The 27,898-nt window shown below is 42.2% G+C and overlaps 1 long non-coding RNA gene across 2 annotated transcripts; it reads left to right on the forward strand.

Moving 5' to 3' along the window:
* The first annotated feature begins 449 nt into the window (after window positions 1-449).
* Window positions 450-19,607, forward strand: LOC142244527 (uncharacterized). Of its 2 annotated transcripts, none has more exons than XR_012724573.1 (3): window positions 450-576; window positions 15,466-15,618; window positions 19,356-19,607. It is a non-coding gene; the product is annotated as an uncharacterized LOC142244527 (long non-coding RNA). The 2 variants fall into 2 exon arrangements; XR_012724572.1 differs by having other exon boundaries at window positions 450-554.
* Window positions 19,608-27,898: the final 8,291 nt, after the last annotated feature.

The raw sequence follows: 27,898 nt of genomic DNA on the forward strand, positions 1-27,898 counted from the left end.
TCATTTAGGAAACCTTATTTTTGTTAGATTTCGTAGGAAAATGGAAGAGCTGTCTGCTTCCAAACATAACACATGAAGATTAATGATAAGATTTACTCTGCGGATAGTGATAGGAGTCTAAATAACTTTAAGCCATTACATTAGTGATGTCATGTGAAGCTGAATTAGTGAGAAGAAATCCCAAAGTGCTGCTGCATAAACATAGTTGTCAAGCACTTGTTATTTTAAAGCTGGAGCTTGTCAAGACGGTATAATGGCTAAGACACACCAGCTTCGAGCAAACAGTTTTTATTTATGGCTCACTCTGAGACAGAGGAAGGTAATGTCTACTAAAGCACAAACATGGAATTAAAATGAAAAGTGTGACTCTGAAGAATGTATTTTTATGAATGTATTTTACAGTATTAGCAAAGGAGAACTAATTACACACTTCTCTTTATGACAGCCGTTGTGGATGGAATTTTGTAGAACAGGAAATTTGTAACCCTGTAATGGCATGGGTGAAGGAGAGACCACACAGACGTATCCTCTCTGCTGCCTTATATACATGTGTGGTGAGTTATACAAAGGATCCAGGTGATCGGTGAATTTATACCCTACAAAGATTTCATAATGCACAATTAGGATTCCTAAAAAGTAATGGAAAATTAGCATGTTTCTTTTTTTAGTTAGAAATAGGCTATTTGTATTGATTATGTTTTGCATATATACCACGTTTCTACAAAAATAAAAGAAGGTCTTATATTATTTTTTTTTCTCCGAAAGATATGCTAGGGCTTATTTTCAGGGGATGTCTTAATATTTTTTGCATGAACAGTTATCCAGATTTATTTGTGAACAAAAAAATCAACATTTATTCAAATATGGTCATATAGCATTCTGGAATAGCTCTCCAAACCCTGTGTGTAAAGACTCCGTCACACACAAAGATAAATCTTTGGCAGATCTGTGGTTGCAGTGAAATCATGGACATATTGTTCCATTTGTACACAGCCACAAACCTGGCACTGATTGTCCACAATTTCACTGCAACTACAGATCTGCCGCAGATTTATCTCTATGTGTGACAAGGCCTTTACTCCTACAGTTAAGAAACGTTTGGTTACATGACTGAAGTCGCCAAAGGTCCTTAAACAATCTTAACCTCAGAATACAAACTTTGAGGTCTCTAATACAGTGGGGGTCCTGAGAAATTGTGCAGTTAGAACGCCTCATGCTGGCCCTAATGTAACTAGGGCTAATTTTTGGAGTAGAACTTATATTTCAAGTATACTCCAAAAATCCTTTAAAATCATGCTAGAACTTATTTTAGGGGTAGGTCTTTTTTTCGGGGAAACCGAGCAGCACAGTTATATTCTCCAGCACTTTTCAGACATTATTATCACTGACTATATTGGGGCTCACAATCTACATTCCCTATCACTATGTCTTTGGAGTGTGGGAGGAAACCGGAGAACCTGGAGGATACCCACACAAACTCGGTGAGAGCATACAAACTCCTTCCAGCTGTTTCCCTTGATGGGATTTGAACCCAGGACCCCAGCCCTGCAAAGCAACAGTGATAACTAGTGAACCACCAAGTTGTGTATAAAAATAGAATGATATAAAAAAAGTTGTCTAATCTACAACAAATTTGACTATAAGGGTTCTTCATCCTTAAAATGGTTAATTAGGCTTGGAATAAAAGTTTGTAGTCACTATGTGACAGCAGGTTTCTGAATCTTGACAGCATGCAGTGTGCATGTTATCAGGATTCTACAGTTTTGCCAGTGAGAGCAGGTCAAAAGATCGAAACTATCCAATTAGCATACTTCTGCTCATAATACAAGTAGACATGCTCACACTCAAATTTCTACTGAGAGAAGACGAACTCATCTAGTCGGCACTTGACCACCAATGTTGCATTAGCAACATCAGAGAATCCTGTTTGCATGCTTACTACAGGTATAATATATCTTTGTACCGTGTTAGCCAGTAGAGATAAAAAAAAATTGTTTAAAAGAACTGAAGTCCTCAGTGGTTGCTACCTTTTAATGGCTAACTGAAAAGATGGTAATAATTGCAAGCTTTCGAGACTACTCAGGTCTCTTCATCAGGCTCAGTATAACACGAAATCTGAAGAGTCACATGTTTAATAATAATAATAATAATAATAATCTTTATTTCTATAGCGCCAACATATTCCGCAGCGCTTTACAATTCAGGAGGATCATATACAAACAAGTAACAGTTATAGAAATACAATATTTAGAGGAAAAAAAAGAAAAAACACAACCCTGCTGGTGAGAGCTTACAATCTACAATGAGATGGGGGAGGGGCAAGGTACAAGTGCTTATTTACAATGACAATCCAAGCATCTCACGGAAATGGAGGCTAGATAGTGGTTTCCTAGACCAGTGGTCCCGAGCCTTGAAATGCCTTTGGGTGCCATGGGGTTTGATGTGGAGTTATTTTGTGAGAAGTTGTAGAGGGACTATTTGAATTGAATCTGATTAGGGAGTGTGATAGGCCGCCCTAAAAAGATGCGTCTTTAGGGTGCGTCTGAAGCTGAGTAAGTTGTGATTTGTCCTAACTTCTTGGGGTAGAGTGTTCCAGAGGGTTGGTGCAGCTCGGAAGAAGTCTTGGATCCGGGAGTGGGAGGTTCGAATTAGTGTGGATGTTAGTCGAAAGTCGCTTGCAGAGCGTAGAGAACCAGTGGGGTGATAGACAGAGAGGAGGGAGGAGATGTAGGGGGGTGCCGCACTGTGTAGAGCTTTGTGGGTGAGAACAAGCAGTTTGAATTGGATCCTGTGATATATGGGCAGCCAGTGCAATGACTGGCAGAGAGCAGAGGCATCCGAGTAGCGGTTAGCCAGATAGGTGACCCTGGCTGCTGCATTAAGGATGGACTGTAGAGGAGAGAGTCTAGTTAGGGGGAGACCAATTAATAGAGAGTTACAGTAGTCAAGGCGAGAGTGGATCAGGGCCATGGTGAGGGTTTTTGTTGTTTCATTGTGAGAAAGGGGCGGATTCTAGAGATGTTCTTGAGGTGCAAGTGTCGCGGGCGGACGAGGGGGCGCCGCGCTCTCCCACCGCTCGGGTCCAGCTGCCGCTGCGGCTGCTGCGGCCTGCTGCTGCTGCTGCTCGGTGGCTCGAGCGATGGGCCGGATCCCGGGGACTCGAGCGGCGCTCCTCGCCCGTGAGTGAAAGGGGACTGGGTTTTGGGATAGTTTATTGTCCGTGACGCCACCCACGGTTGTGGTGATTAAGTGGACACCACCGCTGCTCTGTCTGGGGAGCCCGGGAGTGATGGTATGGAGCAGCCAGTTGTTGATTTGCCCCTCCGTGGGTAGGGGGTTTGGTGGTCCCGGGGCACAGTGATGGGGTTGATATGGTGGACAGGCGGGTATGGAGCCTGTAGGGGTGCAGGGGCGCAGGGACAGCGCTGTGCCGCACGGCACGGAGGTACTCACTCAGCCAGTAAACACGACACAGTTCTCGGTAAACAAACGGCTGGTTGGACGGGTCCCTCGGACGGTTACGGTGCTGATGTTCCCTGCAGTTAGCGGTGACGGCCTCTTCCCTGCACCTATGTAAAGTCTTTTGGTAGCGATGGGTTCCCACCGGTTACCCGCTCCCTGACCTGGACATGAGCCGGAGGAGCCCCTCTCTTGCCCGCAGACGCTGGCCCTGGGAAACTGGTGCCCTGGTGGTGGCGGCGTCTCCCCTTAACGGTCGGACTGTTGCCTTCAATCGGGACTTGGTTGTTAGGAGACAGAGGTCCCCTTCACTGACGGATTTGGCAAATTATGGCGACTGCTAGCCTTGCCGGGATCCAAAAGGCCCCTGCCCTGGCGCTGACTGTTCTTCGTATACTGCTCCGGTACCGCCGGGTCACCACCCATCCGCGGTCCTTCCAGCAACCTCCAAGCAGTCCCCCTGCAGACTATCACCGCCGTCTGCCGACCTTGCTCTCTCAGTCCGGGGCACACACCCGGACCAACTTCAGGCTTGCTTAACTGTTCCTTTTTTTTGTCACCACTCTTACTGTCCTCCTTTACCACTTCCTTCTACTTCCTCCTCCAAACTCTATCTGCCTGGTTTTCCCGCCTCCAGGGCTGTGTACTCCTCGGTAGGCGGAGCCAACCACCTGGTCCACCCCCTGGTGTGGACATCAGCCCCTGGAGGAAGGCAACAAGGATTTTAGGTTAGCCTAGGTGTACCTGCCGGGAATGTGGGGTGCATGTGATGTTGTGACCTGTGACCCCTGGCTTGCCCAGGGCGTCACATTCCCCCTTAGCAAAACGCAGACCGTCCTCGGGCTGCCCGTCCAACACCGGTTTTATTTTCCTTTTGTTTTTCTGTAAAGATAAAAAAACGGTAACATATATACAAGTTATGACATCATCCCACATCGGGAGGCATATTTCTTAAACGTTACGGTTTTTAACGGTTACGGTCTCCGCTCTCTCCCACCCAAGTAACCTGGCCCTGATGCTGCCCCTAAAACCCAGGCAGCACCCCTTGACCCCAGTCCTGAACCAGTTACCCGAGCGGGATCTGTCTTTCCCCTCCAGAGGGTAGCCACCGGTTCCTGTGGTGGCTGGGCCCCAGCCTGCTCCGCTGTGGGCCCTCCCTTCAACCTGCCTCTCCGGAGGCGGCAATTGCGGAAACGGTAACGGTAACACAACTTATTTTCAAGCCACTAGCGTCTGTGGTTGCCCTGCAAGTTCACGGGCTTGTCCATAGAAAGTTCTCTATGCAACTAAGGGGTCCCCATGGGGACAACGGTGCCGGCAATGGCCGGTTGCAAATCACGGTAAATCAGGTGACTTTTCGGTTCCATTTCTTATCATCATTTTCAATAACTTGCAAACACACTTTAACACACATGTTTTGTGGTCCCAACGGGGACAACTGCAGCGGGCCTCCGCTGACCTTGAGGCGGCTACCACCGCAGGGGGTCAGCCCACTCAGGGACCGAACGGTACATGGGGTTCTCCTTCCATCGGCAATTCAACCCCGAACCACTGACAGCCGTTAGGAACGGCGGCGGAAGCAACATACTTGGGACTTTTTCCTCCATCAGCGGCATTCTCTCCGGACCCCCGGCCGCGGCGCTGCTGTCCGTCTCCCACTCAATCAGGGCCAGTTCTGGGGTTTGGGTGGACTGATCGCGACGCGGCATGGCCGCAGCGGCCCCTTGTTCACGGGCCCCCACTACGGCAACCATTCTGCGCATCTCTGCCTTCCAGTCCATCAACTGCTGCAGGATCTGCGCCCTCACCTTCAAGCAAAACCGACCCAACTCCCGCTCCAGCCACTCAGCGGTCCCGGCGGGGAGCTCACCCGAGCCGCAGTCTTCAAAGGCTACTCCTCCTCTTTTTCCCCAGAGCTTGGATGCCCTGGTAGCGGGTATTCCCGCGCTCCAATTCGAGGGCGCCACCATTTCTCCATTTGCGTCCCCATTAGCCTTTTTCCGGCCCCTTCTCTATCGGGGCGGGGCCTTGGCCTTCGCGCCTCCACTACTCGAGAAGACGCTCGAGCGGGGACTTTTCGCGCCAAAGATGGCGACTTCTGAAACTTTCCGGGCGGACACCTCCGGCGGTCACAAGGCGCACCTCTACCCAACGGCAGAGCAGTAAGATCCTGTTCGTGACGCCAAGTTGTCGCGGGCGGAGGAGGGGGCGCCGCGCTCTCCCACTGCTCGGGTCCGGCTGCCGCTGCGGCTGCTGCGGCCTGCTGCTGCTGCTGCTCGGTGGCTCGAGCGATGGGCCGGATCCCGGGGACTCGAGCGGCGCTCCTCGCCCGTGAGTGAAAGGGGACTGGGTTTTGGGATAGTTTATTGTCCGTGACGCCACCCACGGTTGTGGTGATTAAGTGGACACCACCGCTGCTCTGTCTGGGGAGCCCAGGAGTGATGGTATGGAGCAGCCAGTTGTTGATTTGCCCCTCCGTGGGTAGGGGGTTTGGTGGTCCCGGGGCCCAGTGATGGGGTTGAAATGGTGGACAGGCGGGTATGGGGCCTGTGGGGGTGCAGGGGCGCAGGGACAGCGCTGTGCCGCACGGCACGGAGGTACTCACTCAGCCAGTAAACACAACACAGTTCTCGGTAAACAAACGGCTGGTTGGACGGGTCCCTCGGACGGTTACGGTGCTGATATTCCCTGCAGTTAGCGGTGACGGCCTCTTCCCTGCACCTATGTAAAGTCTTTTGGTAGCGATGGGTTCTGACCGGTTACCCTCTCCCCGACCTGGACATGAGCCGGAGGAGCCCCTCTCTTGCCCGCAGGCGCTGGCCCTAGGAAACTGGTGCCCTGGCGGTGGCGGCGTCTCCCCTTAACGGTCGGACTGTTGCCTTCAATCGGGACTTGGTTGTTAGGAGACAGAGGTCCCCTTCACTGACGGATTTGGCAAATTATGGCGACTTCTAGCCTTGCCGGGATCCGAAAGGCCCCTGCCCTGGTGCTGACTGTTCTTTGTATACTGCTCCGGTACCTCCGGGTCACCACCCGCCCGCGGTCCTTCCAGCAACCTCCAAGCAGTCCCCCTGCAGACTATCACCGCCGTCTGCCGACCTTGCTGTCTCAGTCCAGGGCACACACCCGGACCAACTTCAGGCTTGCTTAACTGTTCCTTTTTTTGTCACCACTCTTACTGTCCTCCTTTACCACTTCCTTCTACTTCCTCCTCCAAACTCTATCTGCCTGGTTTTCCCGCCTCCAGGGCTGTGTACTCCTCGGTGGGCGGAGCCAACCGCCTGGCCCACCCCCTGGTGTGGACATCAGCCCCTGGAGGAAGGCAACAAGGATTTTAGGTTACCCTAGGTGTACCTGCCGGGAATGTGGGGTGCATGTGATGTTGTGACCTGTGACCCCTGGCTTGCCCAGGGCATCACACAAGCGTCAGGAGCGGGCAAGAGATTGTATGTGGGAGGTGAAGGAGAAATCAGTGTCAAGTATAACACCCAGACAGCGGGCCTGCTGCCTTGGACTTATCGTTGTGCCACACACAGAGAGGGATATGTCAGGTTTAGGAAGGTTCGAGGATTGAGGAAAAAGAAGAAGTTCAGTTTTGGAAAGGTTAAGTTTCAGATAGGGAGCAGACATGACATTGCAAACTGCAGTCAGGCAGTCACTTGTGTTCTGTAGTACAGCGGGGGTGAGCTCAGGGGATGAGGTGTATAGCTGTGTGTCATCAGCATAAAGATGTTACTGAAAGCCAAATCTGCTGATGGTCTGTCCAATTGGGGCAGTGTAGAGGGAGAAAAGAAGAGGGCCAAGGACTGAACCTTGAGGGACCCAAACAGTGAGAGGGAGAGGAGAAGATGTGGAGCCAGCAAATGATACACTGAATGAACGGCCAGAAAGATAGGAAGAGAACCAGGAGAGCACAGTGTCCTTTAGGCCGATAGAATGGAGCATAGAGAGAAGGAGACTGTGGTCAACAGTGTCGAAGGCAGCAGAAATGTCAAGAAGAATAAGCAGAGAGTGGTCACATATTTATACACAACAGGACATAGAATGGAGCAGTAAATAAGACAAGTGATGTGAAGCAGAACGATTAGTATGGCAAGAGGACAAACTGTTGTGGCCATAAATATTGCAGCAGTTCATAGATAAGCAGTTTAAAAGTTTTATAATTCTCTGATTGGGGTCTGGTCCAGAGCTGTGATTCCCCCAGATGCTCTAAGGAGCACATTTCTTAATTGATTTAATTTATGTCTTTTTACATCAATTAAGAAATGTGCTCCTCAGAGCATCTGGGGGAATCACAGCTCTAGACCAGACCCCAATCAGAGGACAATAAAACTTTCACACTGCTTATTTATGAACTGCTGCAATATTTATGGCCACAACACTTTGTCCTCTTGCCATACTGATCGTTCTGCTTCATATAACTTGTCTTTTTTACTGCTCCATTCTATGTTCAGTTGTGTACAAATATGTGACTCTTCAGAATTTGTGTTATACTGAGCCTGATGAAGAGACTAAATCAATATTGAAAATAAATACAAGAAACTTTGTATTATATCCTTTTAGAAAAAATCAGTTTCCTTTACCACTTAGATTAAACACTTCATCCTTACCCCCTGCCTCCTGAACTTGTCATCCACTCAGAAAAACCTCCTGAATAGGGATGAGCGAACCTGAACTTTTGTACTGGACATCTTGTGTCTGGTGCTAAACCATGAACACAGACTTTTTATTGTACGTTTGGTTCCTGTTCAGGTTTGTCACCCGAACAGGAACCATGTTGCGCTGCTTTAAATACTCTACCAACATGGCTAATGCTGATGATGCCATAATCAGCGTCACTATACCGATTTTTGGGCTGCTGGAAAAAACGCTGGAGGTCATGATGGACTAGGTGGTGGCACAAAAGGAGGAGCAGCAGAAGGAAACATTGACTAATTTTTCTGGGCTTTTATCCACACAGGGCTCTGAGGTAGGATTTCTGGGCCAAAAGGGCCCATGTCCTCAACTTTCTAGCTAGGGGACAGTATTGGAGCAGACGGAGGAACCGTCTGCCCAGCAGGGTGGTAGAGAAGTTAGGTCAGGGGCATCACTGCAGCATGGCTGGGGGATACAGAAGAGCTAATCCATATACCTGCCCCTGAGGACAGCTAATCATTGACTCTATTGACTCTGGGAAGCATGGCACACATGAACCAATATATGTTGTTGTACCTGCGCAACGACCCTCAAGTGTCAAAGATTCTGACCAGTAGTGGAGACTGAGTGGTGACCCTGCTGGATCCTCACTACAAAGTAGCATTGCTACTTTCGCTACTAGAGTGAGATACAAAAATGTGCGAATATAAGCCAAATCGATCCGTGGAGAATTGAGTTCCCGTGGAATTTTAGGAATTTTATGAAATTTGTGGTTTTACATGAATTCAAACAGTTTGAGATCCGATTTGCAAATCCCAAACAGAAAAATGGCACCATTTCTTACACTGAGAAGCATCAGAGAGGGGGCTAACAAAATTTTAAATTGCAGCACAGACTCCCCCATAATACCCTGCAGCTTTGACATATTATGGATTATCGTACCTTGTAGAGTGGTGGTCCATACCAGGGGCATCACGGATCAGTGGTTTCCAGTAGAGCAAACTCTATGCGGCAAAGTAATTTTCCATCTTTAGCATTATATGGTAAGTCTCTTTCTTCTGTACTGTGTGAGCTCTTAGGTCAGCAGTGTTCTCTCTCTTCTGTTCAGCAGCTTTCAAGTTCTTATGGTCAGTGAGGGTATCTCTCTTTCTGTCTCTCTCCTATAGAGTAAAAGCTTTTATGGTCAGAAAGGTCCTCTCTCTAGTGTACAGTGAGCTCTTAGGATCAATGGGGTCCTCTCGCTCTCTTTCTTTCTCTTCTGTATAGTGTAATATTTTATGTTCAGCGGGATCCTCTCTCTCCTGTAGAGTGTAAGCTCTTGTTATCGATGGGGTCCGCTCTCTCTTTTTTTCTCTCGTCTCTAGAGTGTAAACTCTTCTGATCCGGGGAATCCTCTCTGTTCTGTAGAGTGTAAGCTCTTATGGTCAGCAGGGTCCTCTCTCTCTCTTTCTCTTTCTTCTGTAGAGTGTAAGCTTTTATGATCAGCGGTGTCCCCTCTCTTGTAGAATATAAGCTCTTATGATCAGCTGGGTTTCACAATTATAAGTTTTTCAGTATTAAGAGTCAAATATATACACTGCAAATGTAAATTTTGGGGAAAAATCACCAGCAAATTTGATAATGATAGTTCCCGCTTAATCACACCTCACAAGAAAGTACAGACACTTTATTACTATGTATTTCACTCTTCCCCTTTCCATTATTTTCAATAATGGTTATATCTGTTCCAAAGTAACGTGAAAGATATTCCTCTGGTAAAGTAAGAATATCCACCCGAAACTCCACTTGCATGTTTGCTGGTCATTAAAACAGATAACTATATATGAAGAGTAATATTATTATTTCTTATAAATTATTAGGTTCATGCACAAAATATATATAATTTCTTAGAGCATTTTTATCAAAAATTACTTGACATTTTACACAGATTCCAAAGTCTGTTCATTTGTGTGTTTATTCCTTAGACTACAGTAGCTTTAACTTAATTTTTTAGCTGGAAACAATTTTATTATCTTAAATCAGTAAAACAACAATTTAATTAAAAAGGGATGTTCTTTTTCTTCATGCTGACGGTATAGATATATGTGAAGATGCATTTCATATTTCTCAGAATAGAAGTGAAGATCACCTCCCAGCCTCTAAAAATAAACCTTTAATTACACCTAAAAGACTTAGAACTGTGAGGCGTTTGATCTAAGAAAAAATATGTAGAAAATTAGAAAACCTTGTAAAACAAAAATCAAATGCTTAATTAAGAATGTTTCCTTTACATTTATTAATATTTACATGTTATTTGCATTCTTCCTTTGATACATAAATGTGAAGTTTCAGTTGTTTCAGGAATAATTTGCCAAAATGAGAAATACATAAGTTAATGAGCCAAGTACATATTTATGTAAAGCCAAAGTCTGTCACAAAAACTATTCACGGTACCTTGAATATGAAGAGCCTTGCATTTTATGTAGCATACAGGTTACATACCGGTAGTTAAAGTGGTGGTAAGTGTGTGTAAATTCAGGTTTGGGAACCTACCAGTGCCATTTAATAAATTAGAATATCACCAAAAGGTTAATTTATTTCAGTAATTCAATACAAAAAGGGAAGTACATCTAATATATAAAGCTGAGTGTATTTGTGTATGTATGTCTGCTAAAGGAATACGCACCGTCGCATTGACAGTCATGAAATTTTGCACAGACACCCAATGTGACTCAGAGAACGTCATAGACTATGTTTTGATGGGAAAATTTAACCCCGCACTTTACAGTTACTCTCCAAAAAACCTGCCTCCATTAAAGTGAATTCAGCTGTGAGCTAAAGGTTAATAATATCAGCTGTGAATGGTTGCTATAGGAACAAAATAAACTGTTAGTATAAAAAGCCTTTGTGTGAGGTAATAAGATGTCGGTGGGGAGATGGATAGAGAGAGACAGAAAGAGACAGAAAGACATAGGCACAGACAGAGTAAGAGGCAGGGAAAGAGACACAAAAAGACAGAGACATACAGGGAAAGAGACAGAGAAAGAGACAGACAGTAAAATAGACAGACAGAGGCAGACAGACACAGAAAGACAGGGAAAGAGACAGACAGGGAAAGAGACAGATGGGAAAGAGACAGTGAGAAAGAGACAGATGGAGAAAGAGACAGATGGGAAAAGAGATAGGCGGGGAAAGAGACAGGCGGGGAAAGAGACAGGTGGGGAAAGAAAAAGGCGGGGACAGAGACTGAAAGACACAGAGCTAGAGAGAGACATACACAGAGATAGATAGACTGACACAGAGATAGAGAGAGATAGACAGAGATAAAGAGAGAGAAACAGAGATTGATACAGAGTCAGAAGGAGAGGTAGACACAGATAGACAGAGAGATAGACACAGACAGAGATATAGACATAGACAGACAGAGATAGAGACAGACACACAGACAGACACAGAAAGAGACAGATACACAGAGACAGACACACAGAGACAGAGACAGACAGAGACAGACAGAGACAGATGGATAGAGACAGATGGTTAACAGACGGGGAGACATACAGAGACTGGGAGAGACAAACAGAGACTGGGAGAGACAAACAGAGACTGGGAGAGACAAACAGACAGGGAGAGACAGACAGAGATTGGGAGAGACAGACAGAGACTTGGAGAGACAGACAGAGACTGGGAGAGACAAACAGAAACAGACAGACTGGGAGAGAGACAATTACTATCCCATGCAATGCCCGGGTACTACATCTAGTATATTATTAACACAAACGAGGTCTTTATGTAACCGGACACTCCCATTATATAACTATAACAACACTGTGAAAAAATATTTTCCGTATAACATTTTTTCAAAGAAGGAGCTCAAACGTCCCAAATAATGATTAATAATCTTTATTTCATAAATAAACACACGATTAAAAAAGATGATTGCAGCAAAAAACAGAGATTATAGCAGCATAATAATAGTGCACATAGAAAAAGTCTATAATGAGAAAAAGTGACATGTGCTTAGCAGCATTTGCAGATTTGCTCCCTGACACGTTAAATCCGTATGTGCTGTGGGTATCAAAATCATTACATTTCTCCAATAAATCCCATTCAGCCTAATAATGAACACAGGGACCACATTGTATACATTGCTGCCTATAGAAATCAATCGTCACAAGAAATCCAAAGATGTATACGTTCAGTGCAAAGCAACCCAGTAACGAGTGGATAACGGATCTGTTCAGTATCGTGGCTAGACACTAATCCCACATGGAGACAGTACCAACGGGGACCGTTGAAGCCGGGTGCCAAACGTACGTCGGGGTAAGAGACTGGCGGCATGCTGACTTAACATACTCAGGTAACTTTGTACTTGTGGCTGATTGATCTGTTCAGGGGGTCGGCCGGCTTAGCTGTTACACGGCAGTGAGTGCATTCCCCATTTGGGGTTGCTCTTAGCCACAGGCGGCCGGTATGACGTGGTACAATGGCAATGGTACTGTCTCCATGTGGGATTAGTGTCTAGCCACGATCTTGAACAGATCCGTCATCCACTCGTTACTGGGTTGCTTTGCACTGAACGTATACATCTTTGGATTTCTTGTGACGATTGATTTCTATAGGCAGCAATGTATACAATGTGGTCCCTGTGTTCATTATTAGGCTGAATGGGATTTATTGGAGAAATGTAATAATGATTTTGATACCTACAGCACATACGGATTTAACGTGTCAGGGAGCAAATCTGCAAATGCTGCTAAGCACATGTCACTTTTTCTCATTATAGACTTTTTCTATGTGCACTATTATTATGCTGCTATAATCTCTGTTTTTTGCTGCAATCATCTTTTTTAATCGTGTGTTTATTTATGAAATAAAGATTATTAATCATTATTTGGGACGTTTGAGCTCCTTCTTTGAAAAAATGTTATACGGAAAATATTTTTTCACAGTGTTGTTATATCTAGTATATTATATAGCGTCATTACACACAGAGTGATCTATTTCAAGTGTTTATTGCTGTGAATGTTGATGATTGTGGCTTACAGCCAATGATAACCCAAAAGTCAATATCTCAGAAAATTAGAATATTTACCACAAAACACTTGTAAAGGCTTCCTAAAAATTTAAAATGGTCCCTTTGTTCAGTTTAGTAGGCTACACAAACGTGGGGAAGACTGCTGACTTGACAGTTGTCAAGAAGGCACTCCGTGACACACTCCACAAGAAGGGTAAGCCACAAAAGGTCATTGCTAAAGAGACTGGCTGTTCACAGAGTGCTGTATCCAAGCATAATAATGAAAAGTTGGGTGGAAAGAAAAAATGTGGTAGTAAAAAGGTGCCAGAGCAACCGTAATACCTGCAGCCTTGATAGGATTGTTAAGAAAAAGCCATTCAAAAATTTGGGGGAGATTCACAAGGAGTGGACTGCTGCTGGAGTCAGTGCTTCAAGATACACCACACACAGACGTATCTAGGACATGGGCTACAACTGTTGCATTCATTGTCTCAAGCCACTCATGACCAATAGACAACGCCAGAAGTGTGTTACCTGGGCCAAGGAGAAAAAGAACTGGACTGTTGCTCAGTGGTCCAAGGTGTTGTTTTCAGATGAAAGTAAATTTTGCATTTCATTTGGAAATCAAAGTCCCAGAGTCTGGAGGAGGAGTGGAGAGGCCGCAATCCAAGCTCCTTGAGGTTTACTGTGAACTTTTCACAATCAGTGATGGTTTGGGGAGCCATGTCATCTGCTGATTTAGGTTCACTGTGTTTTATCAAGACCAAAGTCAGCGCAGCCGTCTACCAGGAATTTTAGTTTTAATAAGGTTTAATAACCACAGTATCACTGTGCTTGATTGGCCAGCAAACTCGCCTGACCTAAACTGGATGGAGAATCTATGGGGTATTGTCAAGAGGAAGATGAGAAACACCAGACCCAACAATGCAGATGAGCTGAAAGCTGCTGTCAAAGCAACCTGGACTTCCATAACACCTCAGCAGTGCCACAGGATGATCTCCTCCATGCCACACCGCATTGATGCAGTAATTCATGCAAAAGTAGCCCCGACCAAGTATTGAGGCATTTACTGTACAAACATTTCAGCAGGTCCCAACATTTCTGACTTTACAATCATTTTTCAGTTGGTCTTATAAAATATTCTAATTTTTTTTAGATAATTACTTTTGGGGTTTCATTGGCTGAAATAAACACTTGAAATAGATCACTCTGTGTGTAATGACTCTATATAGTATGTGTTTCCTTTTTTGTATTGAATCTCTAAAATCAATTAACTTTTTGATTATATTCTAATTTATTGAGAAGCACTTTTACTTACTGCAACCCAATTTTACATTTCTAAAATATAGTTCTCTCTTCCTGGTATATAAATCAAATTATTTTTAGCAAATTGAGTGTTGTGATCAAGAAAACTCCCATTGAGAATAGTTGTTTAGCCACTTGGCTTAATAAAACATTTATATACAGGGAAGAGAAAGATATCTCAGGAAAAGGCATGTGCAGGAGCAAAATCAATATATTCACAGATTTCAGAGAACAGTGACACTAACACCAGGGTTAGAAAAACTTACGTATTTATGGCAAGTGACAAGTCCTCTTTAATTATCTCTTTTAGTATCTATAGAACAGAAAAAATGCTCAGCTACCAACTGACTTAAATCTTTGAAATTACAGATATTATAAACCAATCCTTGTCATATTAGACGTTGATATGATTAAATAAATTTGAGTGCAAATGAATTGTACTAGAATAAAAAAAAACTGCCTTCACCAAAATTCAGATTTTTAGTAATTCACTCCCATGTGAAGTTAAGCAAAATGGCGGCCTCAGGTCACAATTTTTCTGAACCATAAAAGATCATCAAAAGGTTAAAAAAATACTTATGCTTACCTTACTGCTCATCTCTCTGGGGCCTCACCACATTTTCTGATCTTCATCGCTCTTGCTAAAAGCCTCATCAGAGGCGGAAGTCCCACACCAGTGTGAGAGGCTCGAGGTGGCAAAATCTTGGCGCACATAATGACGTCATGACATTGGGACCTTTCATGTGGTTGTGAAGAACCCTTCCATCTCAGTGTGAGAGACCTGGGGATTTCAGAACAAGCGTCGGGAATCAGAAGATGCAACCAGGATCGGAAGGGGGATAGTGAGAAGCAGAAAGGGGCAGGAGAAATGAGCAGTAAGGTGAGTATAAGACTTTATTTTTATCTGTTTACCCTTTTAATGAGTTTATGTTTGACATACTACATTAACTATACTCTGGGGTCTGTAGGGACCACATAATATAATAAAGGACATTAAACTTGCAGAAAATAAATTGAACATCCTGAGAATAAGCACACCAACACATGTATTCGAATTTTGTTTGATCTTATAGAATCATAGAATGGTAGAGTTGGAAGGGACCTCATGGGCAATCGGGTCCATCCCCTAAGATCCACTCATCTTTAATTAGAAGCAATGGCACATCCAAAATCTAACTATGAAGAGTTATTAATTTCACCACACATCTGAAGAACTGAAAATAAAGGTAATGACTATGAGAGATTCAAGCTAAATTACTAAGGCCATGTTCCAAAGGCCAATAAAGTGCGCATATGCTTTTATTTATACATGACAAGAATCAATGTGAATTTGAAGGGTTTGTATTTTGGAAAATCAAAGTTGAAAATTATTTTATAGGAGTTTTAAGGACCTTAATATACCTTATCCATATGCTAAAGATGCTAAAGAATCATGGCTTCATTCAATTGATTGGAAAGGGTGCATGGCGTTGACCCCAACTAGCAATTTAACATTATGGCCTGTCAATAATCAATAATGTAAAACCTCTTTAAAGATTCACTCATTCCTAAACCAAGTGAGACTGGGAAGGAGTCTTATCAAACTTGTGATATTTGTAAGCAGTAGGTTTGCCGAGTTGCCGTATCCTGTCTAAGAAGCAATGTTTCTGTGAATACTTCTGCAACAGACCAGGTAATAGATCATAAGCACAAGGAGGATTACAGTGTTTTATGAAGCCAATTTAACATGGATTTTTTTTTAACCCCATAGCCGCTGAAGCCTTTTTCACCTTCCTGACACGGCAAAATTTTACAATTCTGACCAGTGAGAATTTATGCGGTAATAAAGGCCACTTTACATGCAACGACATTGCTAACGAGATGTTGTTGGGGTCACGGAATTCGTAACGCACATCCGGCCTTGTTAGCGATGTTGTTGTGTGTGAAACACAGGAACGACGGTTAACGATCAAAAATACTCACCATATCGTTGATCGTTGACATGTCGTTCTAATCTCAAATATCGTTGCTGATGCAGGTACGATGTTGTTCGTCGTTCCTGCGGCAGCACACATCGCTATATGTGACACCTCAGGAACGAGGAAGGAACTAGGAACATCACTGTCCCTGCAGCCGCCGGCAATGAGGAAGGAAGGAGGTGGGCGGGATGTTACGGCTGTTCATCTCCGCCCCTCCGCTTCTATTGGGCTGCCGCTTAGTGACGCCGCTGTGACGCCACATGGACCGCCTCCTTAGAAAGGATGCGGTTTTCCGGCAACAGCGACGTCGCTAGGCAGGTAAGTACGTGTGATGGCTGATAGCAATGTTGTGCAGCGATTTGCCCGTGATGCACAACCGAGGGGGATGGGTGCTTTCACCAGCGACATCGCTAGCGATGTCGCTGTGTGTAAAGGGCCCTTTACTCTGGAACGCTTCAACAGATCTCAATAATTCTGAGATTGCTATTTTGCGACACATTGTACTTCATGTTAGTGGTAAATTAAGGTTGATTTTTTTTTACATTTATGTGTGAAAAATATCGCTATTTTTGTGAAAAATTTGCAATTTTCAAACTTTTAATCTTTACACTACATAGTTATGTCACACAAAATAGTTAATAAATACCATTTCCCACATGCCTACTTTACATAAGCAGAATTTTTAAAGATTTTTTTTATTGGGAGTTAGAAGAATTAAAATATTATAAGTAATTTCTAATTTTTCCAACAAAGTTTACAAAAACTATTTTCTTAGGACCATATCACAGTTGAAATGACTTTGAGGGGCCTATATAACAAAAAGTTGCACCATTTTAAAAATGTCAACCCCTCAAAGTGCTCAAAAATACATTCAAGAGGTTTATTAACCTTTTAGGTGCTTCACAGAAATTAAAGCAATGTGGAAAGAAAAAATAAAAATGTTACTTTTTCACACAAAAATATAATTTTAGCCTCAAATTATGCATTTTCATAAGGGTAATAGAAGAACTTGCACATAGAAGAACTTGCACACAAATTACATGGCCCATTTCCTCCTGAGTGCTCTGAGACCCCATATGTGGTGAAAAACTACTGTTTGAGCACACATAGGGTTCAGATGGGAATGAGTGTCATTAGACTTTTGTAGAGCAAAATTGGCTGAAATAGGTAGCAGATGCCATCTCGCATTTGCCGAGCACCTGATGTAAACAATGGGAACCCCCAAAAGTGACTCCATTTTGGAAACCACATTTATTTAGAGGTGTAGAGAGCACCTTGAACTCACAGGTGCTTTACAGAATTTTACAAAATTGAGCCTTGAAAATAAAAAATACATTTTTCCCACAAAGATGCTGCTTGTGCCCCAAATTTTAAATGTTCACTAGGGTAACTAGAGCAAAATTGACCATAAAATTTGTAGTGCAATTTCCCATGAGTATACAGATACCCCATATGTGGTGGGAAACAACTGTTTGGGCGCATGGCAGACCTTGGAAGGAAAGGAGCACTATTGGGGCTCAAAATAGGCTGAAATAGATAGCGGACGCCATGTCGCATTTGGAGAGTCCCTGATATGTCTAAACAGTGGAAACTCCCCCATAAGTGACCACATTTTGAAAACTACATCCCTTTAAGTCATTTATTTAGACATGTGGTGAGCACCATGAACTCACAGGTGCTTCATAGAATTTTTAACATTGAGCCGAAACATATTGATTTTCCCCCAAGTTTTTAATTTTTATGATGGCTAACAGGGAAAAAAATGGCCTGCACAGTTTGTTTTGCAATTTCTCCTGAGTGGCGCCAAAACCCTACATATAATCAGGAATTACTTTTCATGCAAAGTGAAAAGCTCAGAAGGGAATGAGCACCATATTATAGTGACAATTTTGCTGTTATGATTTGCAGGTGCTATGTCACATAGGCAGAGCTCCTGAGGTGCCATAACCCCAATTAGTGACCTCATTTTATAAATTACATTTCCCAATGAATACATCTAGGGATTTAGCGATCATACTGACACCACAGGTGTATCACGGAATTTTATACCATGGGTAGTGAAGAAAAAATAATACCATTTTTTTAGGAAAAACTTTTGTTTGAGTACCAGATTCTACATATTCACACTGGAAAATGTGTAACAAATAATGGCACAAAAATGTGTTGCACAATTTCTGCTCAGCATGCTAATACTCTAAATGTGGCTGTACAGTACTGCTAAGCCACAAAGGGAGACTTGCAAGGGAGGAAAGGAACATTATTTGATCGTTAGAGCACAGATTTTCCTAAAATATTTTGCGGACTCTATAAAAAAAGCCACTAAGTGCCAAAAGAGCAGAATGCCCTCTCAGGTTTCCACATTTTGGAAATGACACCGGTTTGTGAATTTATTCACACGTGTAGTAACTATTTTCACTCCATGGATGTTTTTAAGGAACATGCAGCAATGGATGTTGTTTAATGAAAATTGCAAACTTGCCATTTGTAGTGCTTGTACATTATAGTACCATAGATTGTGTCCAGCTCATGATTTTGGAGACACACACCTAGAAAATTATCAGGGTCTCCTCACTACAGAAATATGAAACATTTGGATGCTAGATGTGGTTTAAGCACATTGTGGACTTAGATGGGAGGGGGTATTTGGATTTACGAGTCCAGATTATGCTGGATATCTTTCTGGGGAAGTCATGGTGCTCCTCCAGAGCCTTTGTATTGCAAGTAATGTTGAATCCTCCTATAATTTCATTGAACTGTAGTGGGAGAGAAAAGCGCAATAGGGTCTTACCCGATTTACAGGGCAAAAGAAAAAGACTAATGCACTCACCTGGCTGGGTTGTGCCAGTCACAACCCCTTTGAAAGTGTGGATGAGTGCTTAGGTGGTTCAGCAGCGACCCCGTGTCAGAGCAAAAGGTATCAAAGTGAAGACTGGAGAAAAACGGGTTTAAAGCCGCGCTAGAAAACCACGAGCATGGATATAAATGAAAATTATTCTTTTATTTAGATCATTCCAACGCGTTTCGGAGATTCATCTGCCTCCTTCCTCAGGGAAAAGAATCTTACAGGCAATGAGGAGCTATCCTTATAAAGCAGCGTACAGACAAAGACAGCGTACAAAAAAAAAAAAAAAAAGTGTAACCAATCTTGACATCATCACTCCATGTGCTACAGAGTGATGACTCATTTCCACGTGGAGCAAAACTGTCATGATAAAGACTTCAAATAGCCTGACAAATTGCAAACGTCTATTCAAAATACTCTGATATAAATAAATAAATAAGTGAGTATCTTAGTTTCGCAATAATTCGTCTGTGTCCTTTTTTAGGAGGTAAGAAAACAAGGAAAAAATTTGTATATATATATATATATATATATATTTTTATATATATATATATATATATATATATATATGTGAAAAATGTATGGCTCCTGTCCCAAGCCTGGAACATGCGCAAACCAATGGATTTGTGCTTGAGAGCTTGTGTAATGTTATTCTGCCATTACTCCATCTAGGCAGCTTGGTATGAAAACAAGTATTCAAAGAAGCAACTAAAGAAAAAGTGTATGTGTTCATGATGAAAAAATCTGTAAATTGTGTGTATATGTGATGTGATTTAAGATAGCGGTGCGCTGTTTAAATGTATGAAAAAGGAAAAGGGTAACTTTGCAAACATATCGGGGGGGTGATTTTGTGAAGAAAGGCGGAAGGGATAGTGAAAGAAAAACTGTGGGCATCTGTGTGCATATACTGAAACATGAATTGAAGGTTGACAATGAGATGAAAGACCGAGCGGTGAATTAGAAAAGACAGAAAGTGGTGCGCATGTGTGGGGTAGCAGGTTCTCTGTTTGGAAGAGGTGATGTGAGTTCAGACCGTGGGAAAAAATTCAACCGCGCAGGATAGGAATGTGCGTGTACATTCCTATACTTCCACATATTTAATCACTAATTCCTCCAGAGGAGCATGCCCCCTTTTTTATCTATCTATTTATTTCCATTCCCTTTTTTTCATTTTTCCGTGTTCTTCCTTAATCACACTTCTATCACTTTCTTGTACATTTTTTCGCTCTGCACCTGTGCACTACACCATTTCCCATGGTCTGAACTCTAACCACCCTTTCCAAATAGGAACTCGCTTCTTATTAGCATCGCGCGCCTGCGCGGTTGAACTTTTTCCCACTTTTTTTTCACTTTGATACCTATTTCATTGGCAGATGATACCTGAGTGAAGCCTTATATTTTTATGAAATGAGTTGAAACTTTTATTGGGAACATTTTACATGACATTTTGGATAATATTAATCACATTAATCCTGTGCTCTTCTCTGAGGTCTTACTTTGAGGTTTACATTTAAATCTCCAAATTACATAATTCAGATGACACCCTTGAGAGATTAAGGTGAAATTTGTCAAAAAAAAAATTAGCAAACTTAGTAGAAAAGATTAAAAACTGACACTTAATTCATAAAATTATTTAAATTTGCATACATCAGGTATCAGTTTTGGCAAAAAATGATAGCAAAAAGAGGTATATAGTGGTCTGATCTAGAGGACCTGCATTTCGGCAATCACCTTTTTCTTAGTCATGACTAAGAAGAAGGCGGTTTGTCGAAACAAGTCTCATCTAGACCACTATATACCTCTTTTTGCCATCATTTTTTGCCAAAATTGATACCTGGTGTGTGCAATTTTAATTAATTTTTTGAATAAAATGTTAATTTTTAATCTTTTCTATTAAGTTTGCTGGATTTTTTCCAAATTTCTCCTCATCCATGTGCAGTTCGTTCTTGTATTGTCCGACACTGAACTATAAGTGGAATAATCACATACCTGGTTTTCTCACCAAGCGGTAAGCTAACTAATTTTTCTTTTCTTTTTGGGAGATTAATTCACTATACTGAGGCAGAAAAATTACTCTAGACTGTCTGGCCTCTGTTCAGCAATGTCCGTTTTTTTTACTTTGGCCGACTGCACTTTTCCAAATACTTTTAAAAGCCGGATACCACTGGATTTTATTCTACAAATAGTCCACAGTGTCTCCACCTGCCTATTTGTGGTGAATGTTCCATTGCTGGTTCTTTTTGAATTACATATTTCAGAGTTTTACATGGAAACCCAGGTGTAAATGCTCAGAGTAGAGCACCGGATAAATGTGAGCCAAGCCACACTGTGATCTTTGGAAAAGTAGATCAACAATTTATTTTATTTATTTTTTATTCCATTCACCATACAATATAAGTAATAACATGTTTTCTTATCTTCAGGCTGGTGCAATTACAGTAATGACAGGTTTATATCATGTGTTTATGTTTGGCTGCTATCACACTAAAACAAATCTTTATAAAAGTTGTTGCTCATCACCATATTTTGAGAGATATAATGTTTTCATTTTTCTGCCTACAGAGTCATTAATTTGAGGGCTTGTTTTTTGCCGGTTGAGTTGACGTTTTTATTGGTACCATTGTTGGGCACATAATATTTTTTGATCACTTTTAATTTCAATTTTTTTGGAGGAAGAATTAACAAAAAATAGCAATTTAGATTTTATTTGTATGTCATTCACTGTTTGATAAAAGTGATAACACAGCTTTATTCCTCTGGTAAGTACAATTACAGTGATGCCACATTTATATGTTTTTTTATGTTTTGCCTATTTCACACAATAAAAACAAGCTTATGGAAAAAAAAATCATTTTGCACCATTTTCTGACTGCTGTAACTTTTTTTTTTTTGCTAACAAAGCTGTATCATGGCGTGTTTCTTGCAGCACAAGATGACCATTTTTAGGGATACCATATTTATTTATATTTTAACTTTAGTTTGCATTTTATTCTACCTATTTTCCAGCAGTTTGATAAAAAAAGCCCCTAATTTTTTGCCACTTTTTTATGGTGTTCACTGAAGGGGTTAATTAGTTTAACAGATTTATAGATCAGTTCATTCCAGATTTGACGATACCAAATATGTGCATTTTTTATTATTATTGTTTTTACATAAATAGACATGTTTATTGGCATAGTATTTTTTTCATTATTTTTTGTTATTTATTTGGGGATTTTTATTATATTTTTAGTTTTAACTTAGTCATTACAATGTATTACACCTGTCAGTTTTATACTAACAGAACGCCTTTTAGACCATGCTCTTGGCATGGTCCAACAGGCACCATAGCCTGTTAATTAGGAGATTGTCATTTGACATGGACTTGCCATGGCAATGATCAGGAACCCAGGATCAAGATGCAAGGATCCCGATCAGGTGGGAGAGGGAACTCCCATCTTCTCCTAGTCTCCTAAATGCTGTGAAAGCAATTGATCATTCACACATCTGTGCACATCAGTTCCATCTTGCACTACAATGCACAGGTCTCGCAAATATATGAAGCTATAGAAGTATACTGCAGATAAAAAGCGCAGATAGGGTCTTATCTGGTGAGATGTGACAAAACAAACAGGTAAGGGTACTCACCTATAGAAGTTGTGCCAGTCACAACCCCTATATACGCATGAAATAGCGTCTGCTGCAGCCCCGGAGTGACGTATTACAAATATAGACGAGAGAACCCGGGATATGCCACGCTGACACCAGACATCAAGTAGTTGATTAATTTATGTTGATTTTTTTGCAAAATTGTCCTGAGGAAGGAGGCTGCGTCCTTCGAAATGCGTAGACCTGATTAAATAAAAGAAAATTAATCAACTACTTGATGTCTGGTGTCAGCGCGGCATATCCCAGGTTCTCTCTTCTATATTTGAAATATATGAAGCTGTCATTCTCCATTTTGATTTGGATGTCATGCTCCGGTTAGGAGACCCACTGCCAATCTGTTCATTGTGTTACAAGATTGGACCAATGAGCTTGGATGTCTCAATGAGCCCTTTAACATTTTCCATTTAGCTGAATGTGCATTTGACATTAAGTAAATTGACAAAAGGGTCACATTTTGCATTTTTAAAATATGTGCCCATAATATCCCCATGGATTAACATTGCCTCCATTTCACATTAAAAAATATGTAAGGTGGAATGGAGACATTATGGAGATTCTTGCAATTTATACATTGAATTAGCCAATATTTTTTTTCTTCTAATAAGTAAAAAAAGACACAATAAAGAACTCCTGTCATTAGAGTATTCCTCTCTAACAATTCACCACAACTTGGAAATTCATGCATAATATATATTTCTTAGCCTCTTAATTCTTGATCTGAGTATTAAGATGATGAGTAGGCAATCATAAATCTATTCCTGCCTACAGTAGCGAGCAGCCCACTGAACTTGACCTGGAAAAGCTTAAGCCCCTCATTAAACTTAGTGGCTCAGATGGTTGAAATAATTGGATGCTAGCCAGAGGGCATCTATTTAGTCTATAATTAGGTCATTTCATTTCATTTTCTTCCCTTTCAGCAAGTGTACTTATAAATTAATTTAAAATCCTGCAGCGAAGGGAAAAATACAAATAAATATGATGTAGACTACAAATCATGAAGCCAATGAGTTATTGAAAAATTATTTCATTAGCATGGGCAGATTGGTCCATTGACAGCGCACACGCTGCTGTGCAAATCCTGCAATGATTCCCATTGATTGCCAGGAGCAAGTTATTTCTAAATGAAACAGTAGTGATATAAAATCATAACCTAATAAATATATAATGTTTCTAAAGCGGTGAAATGGTTTATAAATTCCAGTAACAGTTATTATATTTACTAATTGCCTTTACTATATCTGTGGTTAGTTTACAAGAATACTTAAAGACATCTGTGATGCCCTGGAGTAGCCAGGTAGTCACAGGTAGGCCCTTGCACAAACACCCTTCCCCTAACAAGGTAACAGCAGCCAACCTAAAAAACCCTGAGTCACCCCTCTCAGGTCTTGACGTTCACACCAGGGGGCGGAGCCAGGCGGTTGGCCACGCCGACCGAGGAGTTCGGATAGCCTGAGGCGAGAAAAACACAAACAGATCAGTTTTGGAGGTGAAAGAGTGTAGTAGTAAAGAGTAAACGTCTGTCAGTGGTCTGAGTCGTAGCCCAGATACCCTGTGACCAGGAGGCAGACGTTGGTTGCCGCCTGCAGGAGCCGGGAAGACAGTTGGTGAAACCGTAAGGGACTGGGACAGGGTAGTGGTCCACCGGGACCGAACCGGGGAACCAACTGGAAACCGGAACACCAGGAGGGGTACTCAGACCCAGAACGACCATGTCGAATTTACTGATTGAGGTCTGGACCTTAGGTCCTTTCCACTCCCAAGACCCGAAAGACGGCAATAGCCCACCGAGGGGGATAGAAAGCCACCGCACAGGCAGAGAGATCCCACGGGCCAGCACCTGCGGGCAAACGGGTTCCCCAACACACATAAAGCCGGGGAGCGGACTACCGTTGCTGAAGCATAGGCAGTCAAATTCTACAAAGCGATGTGCAGGAGAAAGGCGGGAACCACTGATCCGGGTGGGGGACCAAGCGCAGCTGGCTGCGGGCACCGACCATCATCCTTTTGGTTTACCAGAGACTCCGGTGTATCTGTCATAGTGAGTACAACAGTGCCCTCGGGCCGCGCACCGCGCCGCACCAACACGCCTGCACCTCACAACCACCGGGCCCCGGGACCATCACCCCCTGCCCACAGAGAGGTCAACACCAGGCTGCAGAACACCGTCCCCGGGAGCCTAGTTAAAGGCAGTGGTGGTGTCCACATTCACCACAACCCGTGGGTGGCGTCACGAACTTACATCCCTAAACACCACGGCCCCGGCCGTGAACATCCCCACCGAAGATCACCCTCCTTCACGTAGCGCCAGCTTCCCTTCAGAGTAACGCGACCCCTGGGTGCCGGAGGCACTCGAGCCACCCACCAAACGAGCCCGGACCCGAGCGGCTTGGCTGCGGCCGAGCGCGGGGCGGTACACTTCTTCTGTCCTTTTGTCATGCTAGGTATATGGAAGTACCTAGCGAATGGCAAAAAGGAAGAGAAAACCTGTGTCTAGGGAAAAGGAAGATGGTGACCCCTGACCAAACCTACTTCTGGTCCCTGGGGTCCGTCACCCCCATAGATAGGTTCCATACCTATGTGCCGAGCCGGATACCTGACCCTAGGTATCCCTAGTTTGGGCCCTAAATAGGGAATGGATGAAATGAGCTCATTGTCAACCCCACTAAACACTATAAAAAACACAAGGAGGACAAACGGGGAAAATTCATGAACTACTTATCCACAGATGACTCAGGTAGAAGTTCAGCAAAGTTTTCAGCAATGATACCACAGAGGAGTAGAAGTCACTTGATTACAGGCAGGACTTGAATGAACTGAATAATATCTCCAGCACCAGTCCAAGGAAGGAAGAGGTATCTAAACACCAAGAGAATACGGATAATCAGCAGCTGGGTCGAAGGCGAGATCCTGCTGAGTCCAAAAAGGGAGAGTTGAAAATTCAATAGGAAAGCTACCTTGTACAATGAATACTGACAAGCAGGAGCAATGGAAAGTCAGGAAGCATTGTGCACAGCCAAACGCTGTGACCTCTATGGCCAGATACCACATGACTGTCTGTCACCCATGACACTTACTGGCCAGAGAGGAGAGCAACTAAAAGATTTCGTCAATTTAGTCATACATTTACAGGAGCAATAACAGAGGGTGAAAACCAGGCAGAGACCGAAAAATAATCTAGCACTATTGAATTTTATTCAAGTCTATTGGTGCAAAAACCTCCACCCCATTAAAAAACGGACACCAAACAGATCAATACAAGTCATCCATATTGCATCCATGTTTTGTGGATCTATTGAATTATTAAGACTATTTGGTCTTGCAACTACTATAAATGTTGATATAAAGTTGGATATACTACAGATGTTATACGAAGGTAAAAGAAAATAAAGAGATATACGGATGACACATAGACAACTTGCAGATGGATCACAGATGACAAAACGGATGAAAGTCAGCTATATTTTCAAGTTGAAAAAAATTGAGATTTGTCATATGCTCATCTGAATCTGTGTCAGGTGAATACACAAATAACCAAATATTATTATGATATCAGCGTGTTATGTATATGGATTTTTGCAACAGATTTGTAATGTAGTTCCCCCCCTGCACAGGAAAGGGTAAAATCCACAATAAAAGGTTTAACATTTAGCATTTCGGCAATGTATAACTGAGATTAATGCTGTCTGTTTTATTTAGCAGTGGCTGTATTATCACTGCCCTTGGAAGAAGCTCAGGCGAAACGTACGTCAAGCATTGGATAAGAATATATATGGTGTCACAGCATTACATTTGTTATGGGTTTTTTATTCCTTTTTTTCTGTTTTACATTCACTTTTTCAGTAATAGGATTATGTTACCTGCTTTACACTATGAACACCATTATTATTTAATCTCATATAAGGGTTTCATCTGGTTACTGCTGTTTTCACTGCAGTGCATATTGTACACTTATTTAACTATTCACACCGTATTATGTCACACATTTTTATTTAATGTGTAGTGCTCAAATTTGCTTATGGTAAAATCATAGGAAAGAAAATTAAGAGAATTTTTTTTCCTATTCACAATTTAATTTATGTTGACTATGTTGTATAATATACTGTTTAGTTCATTCAGTCTTTTTGTCTTCATCTCTTCCCTTTTTATAGTTCATGTGAAATTCTGAATCATTTTTTATGTTTGAATAAAGGCTTTATTTTATCGAGATGTTGTCATATTTTTGGGTATTATATTTGGCTGTTTTTTAACCACTCGGTTCATTCTTAACTACCGATCTCATCTGGCCACTAAGGTTTGCCACCATATATATGGAAGTTTACTGGCACTGTATTATGTAGCAGATTTATTTGCATGCAAATCCGAGTGGAAAAAATGCATTAAACACAGACCAGGTACCTTCATACTAAGTTAACAAGTGTTTTCACAATAAATTGCAATTTTGCTTGTTGAGAAAGATTTTGAAGACCAATCAAGCCATTTGGTTAAAGTATTTCAAGTAAATTGTTTTTATTGACTTTTTAAAATAAAAATAACATTACTTTCAAATTTTTTTTCACTGTTTTGCTAAAATAAAAATTAAAAAGACCTAAAAATAGAATAAATGGTAGTATATCAATAAAACAGCAAGCCACACATATGATATTCTTAACTTTTCTGATAGAACCAATAAAATTTATCGAACTGTGCTTTGATATTTTGTATTCTTCCAAAGGATATCTTAAAGGTAACCTACTATTTACATAAACGTTACTTATGAGCACATTTATGGTTAATCTGCAGGTTGATAGTATTAAAATCCTCACTCCATAGTGGAAATAAGCAGCTACAGGGAGGATATAACTTGATTTTTTATCTGAAGCCGCTGCTCCAGTAAGGCAGGATGTTAACACTATTTATCTGAAGATTACCAAGTCTTTTCAAGCACTTAAGGTCCAGTCACACTAAACAACTTACCAGCGATCCCAACAACGATAGGGATCGCTGGTAAGTTGCTAGGAGGTTGCTGGTGAGATGTCACACTGCGACGCTCCAGCGATCCCACCAGCAACCTGACCTGGC

Source organism: Anomaloglossus baeobatrachus, chromosome 6 (assembly GCF_048569485.1).
Source record: "Anomaloglossus baeobatrachus isolate aAnoBae1 chromosome 6, aAnoBae1.hap1, whole genome shotgun sequence".
Classification (NCBI taxonomy): Eukaryota; Metazoa; Chordata; class Amphibia; order Anura; family Aromobatidae; genus Anomaloglossus; species Anomaloglossus baeobatrachus.